The sequence below is a fragment of the Gnatocerus cornutus genome, unplaced genomic scaffold, assembly GCF_029298725.1.
Source record: "Gnatocerus cornutus isolate USDA-ARS CGAHR unplaced genomic scaffold, icGnaCorn1.1 ctg00000334.1, whole genome shotgun sequence".
In the NCBI taxonomy this organism is placed as follows: Eukaryota; Metazoa; Arthropoda; class Insecta; order Coleoptera; family Tenebrionidae; genus Gnatocerus; species Gnatocerus cornutus.
In genome coordinates this window covers 20,001-26,947 of record NW_028275653.1, presented here as the reverse complement: position 1 = coordinate 26,947, position 6,947 = coordinate 20,001, and the positions used below count along the sequence as shown (strand labels likewise).

Below are 6,947 nucleotides of genomic sequence, written 5' to 3'. Positions count from 1 at the left end.
ATTTCGACCGTTTCGCGCATCGAGTGATTCAGAGCTGAACGCTGCCGCGCTGGCATATATAGGGATAGTAGTGGTGGTATGTAGCAGCGGACAAAAGCGTACGATCGAAATGTGATTTTATGTGCGTCCGATTATCTTGTTACCTCTCGTACACCGCGACTTACCCGTAGTTGGGACGATGGCCGGAATGTGTACCCTGTGGACCCACCATCGTTTGAGGGATGACAAATCTTGCCATTGACCATGCACAGCGAGATTGCGGATGCGGCGAGCGTTTCTATGTTAGCGGTCCAAATGCAATCAAAGATTTTATGTGTTCGTGTCAGAACGACCAAAAATTAACAAATGCGTCAACTCACTAAAGTCCGAGCGAGAATTTTGAAATAAATAAAATTTCATAAACTCGTAACGTGTGAATATTTCTAAAGAGAAATCTCACAATAAACCGTCGCTTTCAATCTAGCGAAGAGTATGGAGAATGTTTGAACTTTTGCTTGTCGACGACGATATTTTTTCTTTACGATAAAATTTCAAGTCGATGTGCCCAAAAATCTCTAAATTTTGAACTGGGAAATTATTTCTTCGTCCGATGAATCGCATTGATCTCTGTTTTTGACGAAAAAAAGACGGATAAAATGCAGCATTCAATCAAGGATATAAAATAAAAGAAAAATTTTCCGTAAAAACTATATTACAATGGAGGATTATGTTTCTACTTTTCGTCCGATGAGTCGCAACAAAAATAAGTAATCCATCCGTCGTTGTTCGTTTAGTCGATCTGAATGCACTGTAAAAATTTATTAAAGTAAAATGTTACGTTGCATTTCATGAATTTTGACAAACGTGTACCGAAATGTGTACAAATTATTTATTTCGACGACGACGACAACTTAGAACGGATGAATAAAATTAATTGTTGCAAGATTCAAACAAGGATGAAAAAGTCATAGAAAATTATTCCGTAACCATGATATTGGATTATTTTTTCTTCACTCTCTCCTCCGATGAGTCGCAACAAATAAAAATCCATAAATCAATTCATCCGTCGTTGTTCGTTTAGTCGATCTGAATGCACTGTAAAAATTTATTAAAGTAAAAATGTTACGTTGCATTTCATGAATTTTGACAAACGTGTACCCCGAAGTGTGTACAAATTATTTATTTCGACGACGACGACAACTTAGAACGGATGAATAAGAATAAAATTGTTGCAGGAGATTCAATCAAGGATGATGTGAAAAAAATGTCGAAAAATTTTCCATCCAGAAAGATCGCGTGGCGTTACGTCTCTTCTTACGAGGTTTTCGTTTCGCAGACACGCACACTTTCTTCAAAACAATAATAGGAAAGTGTTCAGTTTTTTATAAGAGCAGCAGGTGTCTTTCCGAAATTCTACGATTATTGTAGCTTATATGACTAGAAGGAAAGAAAGACTAAAACTCTCTTATTTTAAAACAAGAACGCAGTTCCCTGGTTGATCCTGCCAGTAGTCATATGCTTGTCTCAAAGATTAAGCCATGCATGTCTCAGTACAAGCCAAATTAAGGTGAAACCGCGAAAGGCTCATTAAATCAGTTATGGTTCCTTAGATCGTACCCACATTTACTTGGATAACTGTGGTAATTCTAGAGCTAATACATGCAAACAGAGCTCCAACCGGAAACGGAAGGAGCGCTTTTATTAGATCAAAACCAATCGGTGGCGGTCTCCGTCATCGTACAACTTGGTGACTCTGAATAACTTTACGCTGATCGCACGGTCTCGCACCGGCGACGCATCTTTCAAATGTCTGCCTTATCAACTGTCGATGGTAGGTTCTGCGCCTACCATGGTTGTAACGGGTAACGGGGAATCAGGGTTCGATTCCGGAGAGGGAGCCTGAGAAACGGCTACCACATCCAAGGAAGGCAGCAGGCGCGCAAATTACCCACTCCCGGCACGGGGAGGTAGTGACGAAAAATAACGATACGGGACTCATCCGAGGCCCCGTAATCGGAATGAGTACACTCTAAACCCTTTAACGAGGATCAATTGGAGGGCAAGTCTGGTGCCAGCAGCCGCGGTAATTCCAGCTCCAATAGCGTATATTAAAGTTGTTGCGGTTAAAAAGCTCGTAGTCGAATCTGTGTCCCGCGCCGCCGGTTCATCGTTCGCGGTGTCAACTGGCGTGCCGCGGGACGTCCTGCCGGTGGGCTTAGCTCGAGAGGGCGGCCCAACTCAATCCCGCCGCGGTGCTCTTCATTGAGTGTCGAGGTGGGCCGGCACGTTTACTTTGAACAAATTAGAGTGCTTAAAGCAGGCTAAAACTTCGCCTGAATACTGTGTGCATGGAATAATGGAATAGGACCTCGGTTCTATTTTGTTGGTTTTCGGAACCCCGAGGTAATGATTAATAGGAACGGATGGGGGCATTCGTATTGCGACGTTAGAGGTGAAATTCTTGGATCGTCGCAAGACGGACAGAAGCGAAAGCATTTGCCAAAAACGCTTTCATTGATCAAGAACGAAAGTTAGAGGTTCGAAGGCGATCAGATACCGCCCTAGTTCTAACCATAAACGATGCCAGCTAGCGATCCGCCGACGTTCTTCCGATGACTCGGCGGGCAGCTTCCGGGAAACCAAAGCTTTTGGGTTCCGGGGGAAGTATGGTTGCAAAGCTGAAACTTAAAGGAATTGACGGAAGGGCACCACCAGGAGTGGAGCCTGCGGCTTAATTTGACTCAACACGGGAAACCTCACCAGGCCCGGACACCGGAAGGATTGACAGATTGAGAGCTCTTTCTTGATTCGGTGGGTGGTGGTGCATGGCCGTTCTTAGTTGGTGGAGCGATTTGTCTGGTTAATTCCGATAACGAACGAGACTCTAGCCTGCTAAATAGGCGTATTTCGACATCCCAAAGGCCCGTCGATCCTGGGTTCGCCCGGTGGTCGTGCGCGGTTTTTACTGTCGGCGTACAAACAATTCTTCTTAGAGGGACAGGCGGCTTCTAGCCGCACGAGATTGAGCAATAACAGGTCTGTGATGCCCTTAGATGTTCTGGGCCGCACGCGCGCTACACTGAAGGAATCAGCGTGTCCTCCCTGACCGAGCGGTCCGGGTAACCCGCTGAACCTCCTTCGTGCTAGGGATTGGGGCTTGCAATTGTTCCCCATGAACGAGGAATTCCCAGTAAGCGTGAGTCATAAGCTCGCGTTGATTACGTCCCTGCCCTTTGTACACACCGCCCGTCGCTACTACCGATTGAATGATTTAGTGAGGTCTTCGGACCGGTACGCGATGGCGTTTCGACGTCGTCGATGTCGCTGGGAAGATGACCAAACTTGATCATTTAGAGGAAGTAAAAGTCGTAACAAGGTTTCCGTAGGTGAACCTGCGGAAGGATCATTAACGTGTCCTCGTACACACGAATTTTGACATATGTATAATTTATTATTATGCATTTTTATTTGATCGTGTCGATGTACACTTTATGTTTTTACAACACCGTCGTCGATGACATGGAGTCGACGGCACGATCTTTTGTCGTGCCGTTGCTTGTTTCTTTTTGAAACACCGTGTGTACGACGTTTTGAACTACGAATCGTACATATTCGGAAAAACAATAGCGTTACGCTGGCCCGCAGCGCCGGTCCTTGCGATCGAGTTTTTCACCTTTTTTGAACGAGAAAAACCGAATTCGCTCGGGCATACGGCTGTTTCTTCGGGTACCTAGATTTTTTGATTTTTTTTGTACTATCTCTCGATCTTTTCCAATGATGGAAAAAAGGAGGGACGCTTTCGGTTTTTCGACCGGATCGCGGAAAGTTGTGAACTCCACCGCGAAAGTCGAAAGACGTTAGAAGTCCTCTTTTTTCGGACACACGGAGAGGATGTAGCAGAGTAGTCGAGAAAGAAGAAAATCGCAGGTGTCGAATTAGGTTACGACTCCGTGGGTTTTAAATGATTTACGCCCGGCTACGGGACCGGCGAGAAACGCTCCCGATTTTACGATTCGCGTGAATGATGTTCGTCGTTAGACGCTTCAAAGAGTTTTTTGAAAGCGCCGTTAAACGAGCGATCACACACACATCACACCTTGCTTTTTTAATGTTTTTGGTAGATGTGGTAAAGTGATTTCGTTAGAAACGGTAAAATTCTCTTTACGGAGCGTACGACTGCACCATTTCAAAATTATATACACCGTCAATCGTCATTAAGTCACGATATAGAACGGTAAACTTGAGGATTTTATGTTAGACGCTCAGTCTGGCACGTCTATAGATTTTTTCGTCAAAATTCACGATCTGTCTTCGGTTTGGCGACGAAAAAATATAGAAAGAAAATTGAAACACGAACACAAAGACCGCCCGCGAAAATCTCTTTTCGCTTACGGCGGATACTAATTCGCTTTTTCATAACGAGTACGATGATGTAATGATGTGTTCATTCCGATCGATCAAAAACCGTCTCTTCGTCACACTTTTTAAAGTGCTTGACACACGCACACTAAATGAAAGACACAATAAAGGAAAACTACCGAAAATGTAGTTTATGAGAGAAAGCAGCATTATTTATTAAAATTATTGCTGAGAAAAAGGAAATTGGCAAATTCCTAATTAAAATCGTATCGAACATGTCCCATCTTCACACATACATGCTCGTACTTTGCGTGTAAAAGCGGAGACCGCGTGAAAAAGAAAAGTGCTTCTTTTTCGGTGCGCGGATACAAATTTGTGTTTGGGTTAATATTTTTTTTAATTTTTTCGTACGCGTAAAACTGAGACCGACGATCGCGTTCCCTTTCAGACGAGAAAGTACGGACGAAAGACAATTAAGAGCGAGAATCATAAATATCCATACCACAACACCGAAATTTTAGACGTGGCACGTTTCGGAACCACGAAGATCATTTTCGTTTCGGATGTACGCACGTACGCAAAAATTTTTGCAAGACGTGTATAGACAGCTGGACGATCGGCATGATCGGGGTTCTTGTGGAACGAGCGTTTAAATTTTAAAAAGATTACCCTGAACGGTGGATCACTTGGCTCGTGGGTCGATGAAGAACGCAGCTAATTGCGCGTCAACTTGTGAACTGCAGGACACATGAACATCGACATTTCGAACGCACATTGCGGTCCTCGGATATAATGTTCCCGGACCACTCCTGGCTGAGGGTCGTGTCAATTTCAAAGACTGCTCGGTTTTCGTTTTCGGACGAAAACGTCGGAGCGTGTTGGATGTGTTGCGACGCGTCGAATAGGTACTCATTAATGTACGTGATCGTCACTTACGTCACGATATAACGACGCACGCCTCGAACGTGTGCCGAGACGTTTACTCGAGCGTGTTTTTTCGTCAAAAAGGACGGGACGGGTATGCTTTGTATTTTTTTTTTACAAAGTCCGTCGGACGTCCACCTTGCGAATCATAAATACGAAAGTGTTTACGTCGGCACATGTTCTTGCGTGGTGTGTCGTAGAATCGTGTGTTTGTGTGCGTTTCTCGTGCAGCGAGTAAATTTGCGCGACATCTTAAGACGCGAAAGCGACCAACTACTACTTGTTGTAGTTGTTGGCTGGTCTTTCGGCGTAGCACGTCCTATTTCTTCAACATGTCGTCATTTAAAAAAAAAAATGGCGTTTTAAGGTTGAGAACGTTATAGACGGTCGTCGTGTCCGAGACGTGTAATGCAAATCGCGACAGACGTCAGATCGTAAGCGTTTCTGTAAACTTAGCCATTTTTTAAAAAGAAAAATGACGAACACGTATAGCAAGGAATGGGAGACGTGTCGTGATCGTCGAAATGACCGAATGAAAAATTTTTATTTTTCATATGCGACCTCAGAGCAGGTGAGACTACCCGCTGAATTTAAGCATATTACTAAGCGGAGGAAAAGAAACTAACTAGGATTCCCTCAGTAGCGGCGAGCGAACAGGGAGAAGCCCAGCACCGAATCCCGCGGCCGAAACCGGACGCCGGGAAATGTGGTGTTAGGGAGGATCCGTCATCCCGAGATCGTGCGGCGCGTCCAAGTCCATCTTGAACGGGGCCACAGCCCATAGAGGGTGCCAGGCCCGTAGCGACCGCTGCCGATAACGGGAGGATCTCTCCTCAGAGTCGGGTTGCTTGAGAGTGCAGCCCTAAGTGGGTGGTAAACTCCATCTAAGGCTAAATATGACCACGAGACCGATAGCGAACAAGTACCGTGAGGGAAAGTTGAAAAGAACTTTGAAGAGAGAGTTCAATAGTACGTGAAACCGTTCAGGGGTAAACCTGAGAAACCCGAAAGGTCGAAAGGGGAGATTCAGCGTGACTCGATGGCGGCGCTGGACGATCGTGTGACAGATGGCGTACGCGTCGTTTGCACCTTTCGTTTTGTCGATCTGCCGTCGAACGCGTGCACTTCTCCCCCTGTAGGACGTCGCGATCCGTTGAGTGCCGGTCTAAGGCCCGCGGTGGAGCTCGTTCGGACGGTTCGCCGTTCGCCGAATGAACCCGTGGTGTTTCCCGATCGGCTCGCTCGACGGTATACAGATGGCGCGGGGCCGCTACACAGTTAGCGTCCGACCTTCGGCAAGCGCGCCCGTCGTGATGGTGATCGGACCTGGTGCCGGTCCCGTCCCCGGGTGGCTGTTCGCTGAGGTGTTCTCGGACAGACCTCGTTGAAACGCCGATCTGCGACGCTATAGCTTTGGGTACTTTCAGGACCCGTCTTGAAACACGGACCAAGGAGTCTAGCATGTGCGCGAGTCATTGGGATTTAACTAAACCTAAAGGCGCAATGAAAGTGAAGGTCCGCCTTGCGCGGACCAAGGGAGGATGGGCGGTCGTTACGGCTGCCGCCCCGCACTCCCGGGGCGTCTCGTTCTCATTGCGAGAAGAGGCGCACCAAGAGCGTACACGCTGGGACCCGAAAGATGGTGAACTATGCCTGGTCAGGACGAAGTCAGGGGAAACCCTGAT

General features: G+C 46.3%; 3 non-coding genes across 3 annotated transcripts in view; all 3 read left to right on the top strand.

The window, feature by feature from the left end:
- The first annotated feature begins 1,467 nt into the window (after nt 1-1,467).
- LOC148165397 (small subunit ribosomal RNA) lies at nt 1,468-3,388 on the top strand. Its single transcript, XR_015771513.1, has one exon. It is a non-coding gene; the product is annotated as a small subunit ribosomal RNA (ribosomal RNA).
- A 1,616-nt stretch (nt 3,389-5,004) lies between these two features.
- On the top strand, nt 5,005-5,161 carry LOC148165396 (5.8S ribosomal RNA). The gene has a single exon (XR_015771512.1). It is a non-coding gene; the product is annotated as a 5.8S ribosomal RNA (ribosomal RNA).
- Nucleotides 5,162-5,819: 658 nt separating this feature from the next.
- Nucleotides 5,820-6,947, top strand: part of LOC148165395 (large subunit ribosomal RNA) — a 4,039-nt gene continuing 2,911 nt past the window's right edge. Inside the window, exon 1 of the ribosomal RNA XR_015771514.1 lies at nt 5,820-6,947. This exon is cut by the window's right edge and continues 2,911 nt beyond it. This is a non-coding gene — a ribosomal RNA (large subunit ribosomal RNA).